Source organism: Onychostruthus taczanowskii, unplaced genomic scaffold (assembly GCF_017590055.1).
Source record: "Onychostruthus taczanowskii isolate IOZ18803 unplaced genomic scaffold, ASM1759005v1 scaffold36, whole genome shotgun sequence".
In the NCBI taxonomy this organism is placed as follows: Eukaryota; Metazoa; Chordata; class Aves; order Passeriformes; family Passeridae; genus Onychostruthus; species Onychostruthus taczanowskii.
The window spans coordinates 6529553-6542370 of NW_024501015.1; the positions used below are offsets into that span (position 1 = coordinate 6529553).

At 37.1% G+C, this 12818-nt stretch overlaps 1 protein-coding gene across 4 annotated transcripts in view; it reads left to right on the top strand.

Moving 5' to 3' along the window:
- LOC121339581 (ubiquitin-conjugating enzyme E2 E1) overlaps window positions 1-12818 on the top strand; it is a 45686-nt gene that overhangs the window by 23444 nt on the left and 9424 nt on the right. The gene's annotated exons all lie outside the window — the stretch shown is intronic.

Sequence of the window (12818 nt, forward strand, 5' to 3'; positions counted from 1 at the left end):
TCGTGTGAATGGGAAAAAGGCTTAGTTCAAATACATACAGAGTAATGGCTCATCTATCAGCTTCTGTGGAATGCTGTCCACTTTATCTAAAAAAGTGTATTGGAGGAGTAAGCGGATTTTTGAGAGGAGAGATGGAATTTATTTAGAAAAGGAAGTGGAGAATTTCTCATGTGAAGACGCGGGGATTGTTTCCTAAAAAAACCAACCAAACAAAAAAACCCGAAAAAACCCAAACCTGAAAAACCAAACCAACAAATGTAGCATTTACAGAATCATAGAATGTGCTGAGTTGGAAGGGACCCACAAGGATCATCAAGTCCAACTCCTCCCCCTTCAAAGCACCATCCTCCAGGATGGCACCATGTGCCCAACAGTATTGTCCAAACACTTCTTGAACTCTTATCAGGCTTGGTGCTGTGACCTCTTCCCTGGGGAGCCTGAGCCTTTTTCCTCATTTTTTTAACCTCGAGAGAAAATAGAGAGGAAGGTTTTTTCTTCTTCTAAGACAATAACAAAAACATATGGAATGAGAATAAAAGATAGTGAAATGTAATTTGTTCACTTTTTACAGAACAAAATGGGGCATAGGGGTTCCATGCTGTATTACATGACTGAAAGTAGGAATTAAGCAAGCCTCAAAAAGTCTCAGGCTTCTGTGGAGGGCAAAATCAGACAGAATTACTGCAGCTGATTCGTAATACTGATTTCAGAAGAGAAACATGGATGCGTGGTGTTGAGGCTCAAGCAGTTACCACTGAGGGTGTTGTTATGGTAGAGGAAAACAGAAAACTTGTCAGAAACCTTCTGATGCCCATCTCTGACCCATTTGACACTGGAAGCCAGTGAGATACGAGGTGTTAAACTAGGTGGACTTGAGATCAGATCCAGCCTGATGGATCTATATTTCTTTTGATAAGCTAGTAGATAAAATTTGCACTTGACCTGTGATCAAACTCTTTGGAGTAATACTATCTCTAGTATACTAATGTGTGAACTGAACTTTATTTTAACATTGTTCTACAGGAGGAAAAATGTGTTTAGAAAAGAAAATCTTTGTAAGTCAAATTGTAAAAAGGTTTGTGTTGTCTGAAACACACACTCATATATATATATGTATATATGTGTGTGTATATATATAAAAAGCACTATTAAGAGTGATTTCTAAAAGTATTTTCTGTTATTTTTTTTCAAATTAGTATGTCTCTCAATGAATTCAGTATTAAAGCACAAAACAAGAACTCACTTTGGTGTTTCACTTCAGTACTTAAGGCTGACTTTACCTGATCAGGTTTCAAGTTTGTAGTATCATTAACTGATGGCTTGAAAGTTGCATGAGTTTTGTGTATATTTATTTTGTGTAGACTGAATTAAAAAATCATATTAATATTGGTTAGTTTGCTGGTTTGTTAATGATACTGAAATGGGGATGATTTTTTTGTGAGTGATGTGTTCTACTCTTCTGATGCTTACTCAGCAGAAGAGAGTTATTTTCAGCTTTTCTACCTTAATTGGAAAAAAAGTTGGCTCATCATAACCTGTAACTACATTTGATTAAAAACCCAATATATTTTTTTAAAAAATAGGATAAGTTACTTTTAATGATGGGAATATCAGCTGCCTTTGGAAATTGTTTATTCTCACTAATTTGTTGAGGAGGCTTTTTGTGTGTACTCTAAGAGTTTTATTTACTGGCCTTTCTAAACTGAGGTCTTGACATAGAAACTTAAATGAAGAAATATGTGCTTATTATTTTGCCTTGAAAGTTCAGGTGAGGTTATCTAGACTTGATGAGAAATTTTCCAACATAATATAGTGTAAATATATTTACATTGTAAATGTATTGCTGTTTGAACATCTTTATTTCACTACAAGAAATACTTGAAATGCCTTTTAGTAAGAAAAATCAAAGTGAATAAATCTGGGGTGACTGGAAAAAAATCACTTTTCTTTGTGCTTAGAGAGGTTTTCCCTACTTTCATACCTGAAAACCCTGCAATTTGTAGCTAGTGAGAGATTTATTTCTCTTATGTTGTTATGTATGGAAAATTGCATCAAGCATGGGTATTAAGGCTGGCAGTTCTTCCAGGTGTTTTGCCGTACCACTGTGTGCTATTATGCTGTTTTTATATTTGTGCCTAATTAGAAGCAACGTGTTCAGTTACTGTTCAGAAACTTGATAGTGTAATATTAGGTGCAAACTGCTCATCCATCTCTATACCAGTTCTGCAGTTTCCTCAGCATTTATGGAAATGGTTATAGCATAACAAAAGCAAGGCTCAGCTCTCAAAACATCCAACTAATCTTGTCACTCTTGCTTCAAAGTATAACTTGCAACAATGCTGAGGTTAAAAGGCTAGAAAATGTATGCTTTTCTGTCTGTAAGACACTTGCATGTTTCTGTGAGGTGTGCTCTCCTCCTTCTGCCTGTACAATGGAAAACCTCTTGCTAGAGCTACTACCAATTCAAGTGTTAACACCGTCCAATGAAAAAATGTGTATTTTAGACCCTTTTTTGTACATTTCTTGGATTGCACCAGAAATTTGTGAGGAAAATGTCTTTCTTTTTTAATGACTAGAAAAGCCTCTCTGGCAACATACATGAGGTATTATTTAACAGGAGTGATTTCAGGTAATATAAGTGTGAACTTAGTGTGATTTTTTTTTTTTTCTTCTTGGCACCAAAAAATTTAAACTTAGTTTAAACTAAGGGTATCAGTGTTCAGCTGAAGAAGCAAATTCCTAAGCCATATGGGACCAGGAGTGATGTTGAGAAGGATGCCTGAATTTCTTGTGCTCCCTTGCAATTCCCTGTTCCCTGCCTGCTGTTATTCTCTGTCAGCAGAACTTAAGTGCCACACATGGGAGTTGTCTTTCAGCTTATTAAATTGTTGCTAGGTCATCTCTCTTTGGCGGAAATCAGGGAGGAGAAGACACCAAGTGTTGGCTTGTGTGAATGTAACATGCTTTTCATAAAAGGTGTAACTGACATAATGCCTAGGTTGAAATGATTATTGCTTGTCACTTCATTTTTTCATTGTCATTAATGTTTCCTTACATTTGGGACATTTGGACATTTCCAAATAAAAGGGTCATTAAGTAAAGGTATTGGGAAGATCAAAATTTATCTATGAGGTTTTTTGCATTGCACTAGGAAGTTGCTTAATATCAATTGCCAAATAGGGTTCTGAAGAAAAAAAAGATAATTTGTGAAGGACTAGATATGTTCTTCAAGTTAAGGCATGCAAGTTGGCCACAAAACTGTATACATTATTTAAGAGCACTGCTTAGTCTTCTTGTGGCTCCTAATGAGGATTAAGGATTAAATTTAATGTTCCTAATAATTTGGGAAAAAAAAAAAAAAAACACAAACAAAAGTTTGGAAAGTCACTGCAAGCACCTCTTTAGACTATCCTCTATGTATGTGAATCTGCTGTAAAAAAATCAAAGTTCTATTTTTCTTATTAAATCTCTTGATAAGTTTTGGGTTTTTTTTTTTTTAAGTTTTTTCTCTTTAAATATTTCCAGCTTTCAAATATTTGTATCTACTACAGTAAGTTTACTTACTAAATGTGCTAGCTATTGTGACTGGCTCTTGTTATTAGTGGGAACAACTTGCAGTGGTATATAAACAATGCTGTATTACAGTGCAGGTAATCTTGTTTTACTTAAAGCAAACTCTTATCTTTAATTTCTGTTTCTAGTCTGTGCATGCCAGAGTTTCAAAACTCAAAGACAGTGTTTTCAAATTACTTTACTTTTCTGCCAGGTAATTTTGATCGTTTAAAACTGTGAAAATCAGGAAAAAAATTATCTCTAGATAGTACAGCATAACTGAGAATATTTTGTTGTTGTTTTGAGAAGAGTAATCACATTTTGAGCTGTTATTGGCTGGTTTGTATAGTTTTGCTGTTAGCATCCACAGTGAAATGGGTTCATTCAAATGCAGCGATCTTGATTTATTTAGTGAGTGGCACGGAAAAGAGATTTAATGCAGGCAAAGGAAAAAGGGAAGCCATCGAGATTAGACTTTTTTCTTTCTATCTTTCATGTATCTTTAAGATATGTCCTTCAAGACATACTGTATTTTGTTCCTTAACATAATGTTATCAGTAACAGCATTGGTACGCTGATGAGAAGCGATATAAAGATGTGAAGCCAAGATAATGGGATGGCCTGTTTCTCTGGTTAAATGATGTTGACTCTACTTATCATACATCTAGTGGGAAGGGGACTCTGTTGATTGGCTGGTGGATTGTTCTAATTTGTAACATGTTTTTTAGGGTGAGTTGTTTGGTGGGTAGGTAGATGATGGGACAGGTAAATCAGTTTAGGTGCATGTGGTACAGGAACAGGTTTTTTTCCCTTAGGTTATATTCTTTTGAAAACTTAGAAGTTGCAGATAAACTAGTAATCTTAAAATACTACTTAATCTGTTCCTAGTACAGACTTTAGGCACAATTCCTCCGTTCAGTGCAAGAGAGACAGTAGTGTATCTCTTGTCTGGATATGTATTGACTCCTCTCTTCAAGAAGCCCTTTTCCTCCCCATGGAAGTAAGCAAGTTAGCTCAAGGAGGCAGTTGGCTGAAGCATCAAGAACCTTGTCCTTATTAGAGTGAGGAAGCTCGAGAGTCTTGTTTGCTTTCAATTTTCAGCATATCAAAGGTATCTTGCCAGTTTTTATATGGCATCTTTAACTTTCTGGGGCTGTTTTGTTCAAGCTGGTTTGTAGCTGCTGTTGCCCTTTCAATTTAATTTATTTAGGGTATATATTTCTTGATCTACAGAATCATAATGAAATTATGAAGTCGGTGGGATTCTCTATGTTTTTTTTCCTTGACAGGGCAAGCAACTTGTGAAGAGACAGAAGTGTCCAGGTCATGTGGGTTCAAATTTATTTCTTTTACAATTGATGTACTATAGGGCTCCTAAATATTTATGATGTACTGGGGAGTTTTATCTGCTTAGTGAGATCACCTTGCGTATTTTCACACTGGTGAGCACAGCACAGGGGATGGGCATGATAGACAGAAACACAGATGTAGGTCCCAGCTTGATTCTGGAATGGCAGGTTAATTGTGGTAGATTTCTATTTTCCTTAATGGATAAAGCACAATATTTAGGAAAGAGCCCTGTTGTGACTCAGTGTAGCACCTCTAGAGCTTATGGAGGGGAAGGGGATATTATTGAGCTGTTTAGTTGTCAGAGGGGATAGTTTTCTTTCCATGTATGAAGAACCTACTATATCCCAGTAGGTGCCAGGAGGAAGTAGATTTGCTTTCTTTTCAGGAATATACCACATTTGAGATTAGTGAAACAAGAACTTTCATATTTATCAGTAGTATTGATTGTCTTTTATTTGTCTTTAATTATAGGTCTGTCAATTTGATTCTAGGCAACCAGTTTAGGGTATGCTTGCTTTCTGCAACCATTAAAGTTGCAGAAATAAATAGATTCACTAGTCAAATTTCTACACCGATTTCCAAAAATCTGTTGGAATACCCTAAAATGGTGTAGTTGCAGAAATAGTGCATTTGTGAAACTGCCTGGTTTTGCTTACCAACTGTAAATTACACATCTGTGTTACAAAGACATAAATAATTTGGAAATAAGGTCTGATGATGTGTAATAATTTCTGGCTCCATGTTGGCAGTTGATAGTCAACAGACAAATGGCAGGAAGGAAACTGATTTAAAAATAGCATGAGGTTATGTTGGCAGACCTCAGATTCTACCATCACATCTTCTTGTCATTTTAAATGAGAAATTGCTTATTGTTAGGTGGGTCAGAATCTGTGTTACTCTTTCCCAATTTGTTTTATTGTTTCTTATACAGAGTATTATTTAATGGGATGTGTAAGGTCACATACAAGCTGGGACATTTTAATTTATTCAAAGCCTCAAACTAAATATATGAGGAGAAAAGAAAAAGTTTTGCATACAGTGAAAATCATTTCATTCATTACTTAGTCTGGCATTTTGTGTTTTTGTGTACTGTACATACTAAAGTCTCTGACTTACAGAAACAGCCTTTCTGCAGTCATGTTTGACACTGAAAATGTTCCTACATGTATGTAGTGGGACAAACTTCCAGTACTTTGCAGTAGAGAAGACTACAAAGAAGCCACTGGAAAGAAAAACTGAAACCCTTGAGAACTGAGCAGGCTGGATTTATTTTCAATTTTGGAACCAATGCTAAATGGATTAATTTCTCTTGAACCTTTTTATAAGGCCTTGCTCCTAAATTGCAGTGATTATTGTTAAACTAAATAGAGCTGCTCTGAGAATATTCTGAACTAGAACTCCTGAGAATATTGCAAGTCTCTTCCTGACCTCCCTGAGGTCAAAACTGAGATTTTATTTTAAATCTTTGAAGCCTGGTTTAAAAATCAAACTCTGCAGTGGAATTGTGTAAGAGGGTTGGCCTTTTCACCAGGTAGCTTAGTAGTAACTTCACAGTAATCTTTTACAGAGACTGAAATATTTCAGGTAAAAATCCTAAACTTGCAAGTACACCATGGCATTTCTGTTCCTATTGTAATAAAAAAAGAATGAGATCTTGGCTGTGGTAACTCTTGGTTGTTGTGTGATCTTATTGCCAAGTATTTTTTATATAAATTGGAAATGTAGTCTTTTTTTTTTTTTTATTCCCACAAAGAAATCCCCGTGATCGGTTTTCCTTGAAGTCCCCTAAATCCCTGCATTACACCTTATCAGCTCCATTATCAGAGCTATTTAGCTATTTAGTTCCTTTTTTAACCTAGTAAGAAAGGAATTCACTGCCCCATTTATCCTCCAGTTTAAGCTTTGTGCAATTGTTCAAACCTTCCTAATTTTACATTAGGCTGATACTTAAGGGAAAAGCTTTCCCAGATGTTAAAACAGAAATTTTGTGTGTGAAAATGCAGAGAAGAATGATATTATCTCTAACTCTGTTGGAAATGTGGTGGGATTTGTAAGGCACTTATGCTCGTGCAATAATGTTGTGACTGCATTTTAAATTGAAGACAGAAAACACAATACTTTCAATGACTTAGAAAAATAATAATATTTACAGCTTTGTACTGGAGAACCATATCCCTGAATATGAACTAGAAGGAGAATTAAGTTCTCAAAGTTTTCAAAACTTTGTTTGGATTGCTGTAGCAATATTATGTTCCGTCTATGCTCACTAACCTTTCTACATCCTTTGCTCAGTTCTTATGTTTTAACTAAAGCTAGCTGCAACTTTTTCTCTTGCTGTCTTTTCCCTCTCATTGAGGGAAAAGACAGCAAGAGAAAAAGTTTCCCCTCTCATTTTATCTCTCATTGAGCCTGCAGGAATTTCACCTGATATCAATCCATCATTTTTACGTTAACACAGAGGAGCAGCTTGGTTGTGTGTAATGACAGTGGGCAAAAATTGCTGCTGATTCATGTAGGCATGTGGTAATTCAGTATGTTACCTTTAATTTGCCATGGTTGCCCAGGAGTGGTTTTCTTATGTTGCCATTATTTTTTTCCTTTATTTTCCTTTAATTTCCATTCTTTGACTTAAAAATGAGAAGCATCTCACTTTTAAACTACTTTGCCAAAAAAAATAGTAATTAAATGGATTGCCCCGGGTATCCTTTTAATTGCTTCTGTTTTGTCTATTTGGATTTCTTCCTAATAACTGTGTAATGTTTTAATGCTTATTTTATAATTGAAAAACCTTTGTAAATTGTGTACACAGGTCTTTGGATTGTATTGTAGCAGGCTTGGCATAGTGGGGTCCTGCCTATGAATGGAGTGTCTCAGTGCTATAGTAATCAAAATAATAATACTAGATTTTGGTAGCTAAAGCATGTGCAGAAGGTGACAATTTATTTCTAAAATTAAAACTGTGCATTAATATGAAGGTTTTGAAGTGAAGTTTGGGCCAAAGGAGTAGCTGCATTTTGTTCTGTGGTTTTTCACTCTGTCCTTCCACACATCAATTTTAAGGCAGCTTGCTTAAAGATGTGTAGAGCAAAATTTCTTTGAATGGAGGATTTGGTGTTTGTTTTCAATGGCTAAAATGGATGAGCTGTCCTGCTTCTTTGTAAAGGTGGCACCTGCCTCCCCCAGTGATCCAGTATTTCTGGAGTGCTTTTCCCATCTCTCCACCAGATTCAGCTTAACAATATAAGTGAGCAAGTTTGGGATGGACCCACCCAGTGGGCTATGAGAAAAGGAAATGAATTTACCCTGAGGTCAGCAGTGGGGTGGGTTTGTCAGAAAAACCAAGGTGCAACAGAACTTCAGGTGAGAATGATACGCTTCCTGGCAGCCAAAACTTCTAACGTGTTTTGAGCTTACATCTTTGGAGAAGAAAATAGGAAAATAAAAAGGGGGTGGGAAAATAAAAGGGACCTTCTAACAGTCAGCTGTTTCCTAAAGCTGCCTAGTAAGTCCGTAACTAAGATGCACTTCCATGTTCAGCCATTAACTGTTTCTTACTAGAAAACAAAGCAACAGCAAAAAAAATTGATGTTGCTGTCAGTTTGTAATGGTGAAGTTTTACTTTGGAGATCATTAGATTCTCTGCCACCTTGAAATTCCCATGTGGCGTTAGTATGTTGTTTGCTTTCTGATTTGAGCTATGTCCCTTGGAAAAGGTCATGTCTGCAGTGTTTTTAGAATTTATGTTTATTTTCCCCAAGTGTGCAACTTCAAAACAGCTTAGCTACTAGCATCAGACTCTTCACGTTTAGGGCGAAATAGCCCCAAAATTAGCACCTGGGGATATGGAGTAGTTGGTGTATGAGTTCATGGGTTTATTACTTGCAATTTTACCTGAAATATATTGTAGGTTTTCATTAAGTGTTATTTCATTCATCATACCAGGGAATCGCCCTTCTTCTCATCACGCTGACGGATAGCAGTCTATGGCACTTCTAAACTACTCTGTTAAATTAGTTAGCTTTTAAAAGGAATATATGCTGCTTTGGAATATCAGGGTACTAACCTAGTGTAGCGTCAACTATTTTGATTTATCACTTCACTGATCTGCTATTGTGTCTTCTGTATCTCAAAGAAGAGAAATTAAACTATTTGCTAGTCTGAATTTTCACTAAAGGGAGCACTTACGTTAATCATTTGGTCGACTCCTAGAAAGAACCAGGTAGTTTCTAAATGAGTTAGCATGTTTACATAAACAATGGACTCTTACTGAGTCATTCTCCTGGAAAGTACCATCACGGTGTTCCCAGGGATTTTCATACATTAGCTATATGTGGTGAACACCAAAAAGTCCTGCCTTCCCTTGTGGCATAGGCATATTTTGGGTGATTTGCCCGGCATGCCAGGGCAGAGGAGGAAGCTGAGCTTGTGTGTGCAAAATATCAGGGTGGTATCATGTATTGCAGTTGTGTGGTGGAGGATACATCTGACAGGCTTAATACAAAAAATCCACTGGCTGGGTGTTCTTGCAGACTGTCTGTCATTTCAGCTTTTCCCATTTGTGAAAGTGTCTGTGTCTGTGTGTGTGTGTGTCTTCTCCATGAACACTGAATCTCTGAGACAGAGTTCTGTGTTTACAGTTGCTCAGTACTGCAAGGCATCTGCAGCCAATTTGCCTAGGCATGGTTCTGCTCCCCAGCCTCTGCTCCAGGCATTTCTAATTTACCTGATGGATTTTTAAGTTGGGAAAGAATATGGCGCCTGCCAGCAAAGAGAGGCAGAGCAAGATCAGGTTTTTCCAAAGCAGCACAATGCTGGTTAGGACTTGGCCCGTGCAGGACTTTGAGCTTGGTCTCTTGTGCTGACTCTTTCTCTCTGCCTTGGGTTTACCAGGTGGTAATGCCTTGCATTTTCCTGCTTCTAGACTTGGAAAATTAGATATTCCTTAAACAATTCCTCCCACTCCTTGGGAGGTTTCCCAAGGAGTGTTTCTGTCATAACATCAATCTGGGGGATAAGCTAGCATCATTGGGAACAATCAGGATCAGTTGTTACAGTGAGTGCAGTCCATCTTCACTGAATACATCACTGTTTTTCCAAGAGAGATCTCAGTTGCACTGCAGCATAACACATGCTGCTTGATAGGATAATAATGGGTTGAGATCTTTTCAGTTTTCTTTGAGAGTCACTTTTCACTCTGAATTGCTGGTCTTTTATTCATTTCTTTCTTTGGAAGTGAAGAGGTTGTGGGCTGCTGAGTTAATACGGAAAGTTGTTGCTCACATACTCTCATCTTGCAGTGGAAACAATTTCTATTTAATTGGTTAAAATTGTCTTCCTAGTGGTCACATGTTGGACAGCTTTAAAGTGTTGTATTAGTAGATCTAGACACTTAATTTGAGCAGTGGTGACACATATCAGGCAAGGTGACAGCTCTGCCAGTGAGCCCTGTGTCCATGCATCAGTGAATTTCTTTTTGAAGCAGATAATTGCAAGGATTTTAAACAAAGAATGTAATCTTTAGCCTTTGACAGTTTCCATATCTCCACCAAAAGTTAATGCCACTGTTCTTACACTGTGGTCAAGTATTGTCACTTTTCTATTATGCACTAGGTCTTCATGAGCTGTTTGATATTGCTAATCCTAAGTTAAATCTAAGCAGTATCATACTTGAAGCTGACTTGCATCATCCTCTTTCAGTCTTTCTTTTATAAGAAATCAATGTTAATGTGTAAAAGTTGGACATGCACAGCTATTTTACGCTGTTAATTGAATTATGAAAAGCTTAAAATGAAAGCTTAGCACATCATTGTTAAAGCCTACTGATGTCTTACAAAGATGTTGCACTCTTAATATGGCAGTATATTACTTGTGTGCAGTGATAGCTCTAATTGGAAACCTAATAGGATACGAGAGATTTCTAAGACTATTACTAATGATAATATATTTTTTTAAGTCTGTGGGAGTTTTTTATTGACAGTCCCTTGGGCTGATACTGGAAATGCAAAATGTTGAAATATTTCTCATTGGCTGAGAGGGCTGTATTCAGTGCTAATCGCACATCACATTTCTTGAGTGCTGAAGTGCTCTCTATTGGCAGTTCTGGTGATATAAATTCCCACAGTAAATCGGTGCTAACGAAGTTCAAGTACCTGTTCCCGTTCAGTAGCTCCACCTTTAGGGAAGGGAGGGAGGGAAGGAGGGGAGGATGATTGCCGGCGCAACTTGCAGTAATGACAGTGTGTCAGTAGGTTGCTTAATAGGTACATAAAGAGGTGATTCCTTGGAGCGGTGGCTAAGGGTGCCCCAGAGAGTCCTTTTCAGTAAGTTTGCACAGTTAAGTTAGTGTCTTTCCAGAGCCAGAGCTTCCCTCAAAATACAACACTTCTCCAGTCGAACGCACAAGTGGTAGCTGGAGACTACTGAGTGCCCAAATATATGGACCTGCGTAGGACAGGGACAAGTCATTAAGGTGGAGTGGGATGCCAGGAGTGTTCAGGATGGAATGGCTTTTACTTTAATTTAATACTGATCTTGAGCTGTGTGGGGTTTTATGTTCTGGAGAGAAAAATCTTTCCCTTGTGGTTGGTGCATCATTTGCAGAGAATCCGTCTACTGCTTTCTTACATGCTTTCCTTTCCCTAGAAGCATGCTTTTAGTCATAACTTCACCATTGTTATCTAGCACCAACATATTGTGATATTTTATTATTAGGTTAATCTGGAAAAAAATGTTAGGTTTGATAACAGAATTAATTCCCTTTCTCTCTCTTAATTCCCCTGCTATCAAGAAGATGTTCACCAGTACTGGGAAGAGCAGGGGAAAAAAAATGTCTCTCATCACTGTTGACAATTTATATTCTTGCAATTGTATTTCTGTTTGTAACATCGTTATTAACACTTAGTGATTACTCAGGTTTCCTGCATGTTAATCAAATGCACGTTGTCATGTGTATATTAAATTTATTGTATTGCCTTCCCTCTCAAGCAATACTTCTCTGTGATTATTATAATATGAAAAGAGCCTGTTTTTTACCTTCTGTCTTAGAGGAGCCTTGTTAAAAGAAGGAGGAAAGAACAGCAAGGCTAGTTTTCAATGTATTAGGAACGTTAAGATCCATCCCCTTCAGAACAAGGGGAGAAGCGATTTCTGAAACCATGGTACATCCATGATGGAAAAAGCTGTGTCAGCACCTCCTGTTATGCAAATGTTTTTCCAGCTCTGGCGTCTTACGAACAAAATACTATCATAGCAGTACAGAAGGGAAGAGCCAGCAAAGGAGTCCTACACCATTAATGGCTTTATAGAAATACTCAGGGACATATGGTACACTACCGAGTACAAGTGTCTGAGGATATCGGTAAAACTAATTTTACCAAGCAGACATTTGATCTCTGCAACACCTTTAGTTTGTACTGCTTGTAGTGAGCTGCTGGCAGGTTAGACAGAATCTCCAATAAGCAGAGCTAATTTGAGAAATTGCTGTTTTAATTTGGCACAGTCATTTTAATTCCCCCTAAAAAGTGCGGTTCCACAATGTAAACGCTATCAACCAGGTAAGATCATGTGCAGTAAAATGATAAAAGTGTAGAAAATTTTGACATTTAAGAGCATCATAATTAATTTGGCTTCCTTCAATTATACTATGTGCCATTGTTTAACAATAATGCAGGATATATTTTAAAGAACACACAAGATTAATAAAATGAACGTAAATCCTTGATTTGTTTAGTATGGTCTTTAATGTGGTACAGTTTTATTAAGACTGAAATGGAAGAGCCATTTCTGAAATACAGTAGGAAATTGTTCTTTGAAACTTCGCTCTTGTATTGAATTGATAGTGTAGTATGTTTAGTAGTAGTTCTGAGCAATGCTGTTCTTGTAACTATTAAGAGAGAGCAAAGGGAAACCATACCCCA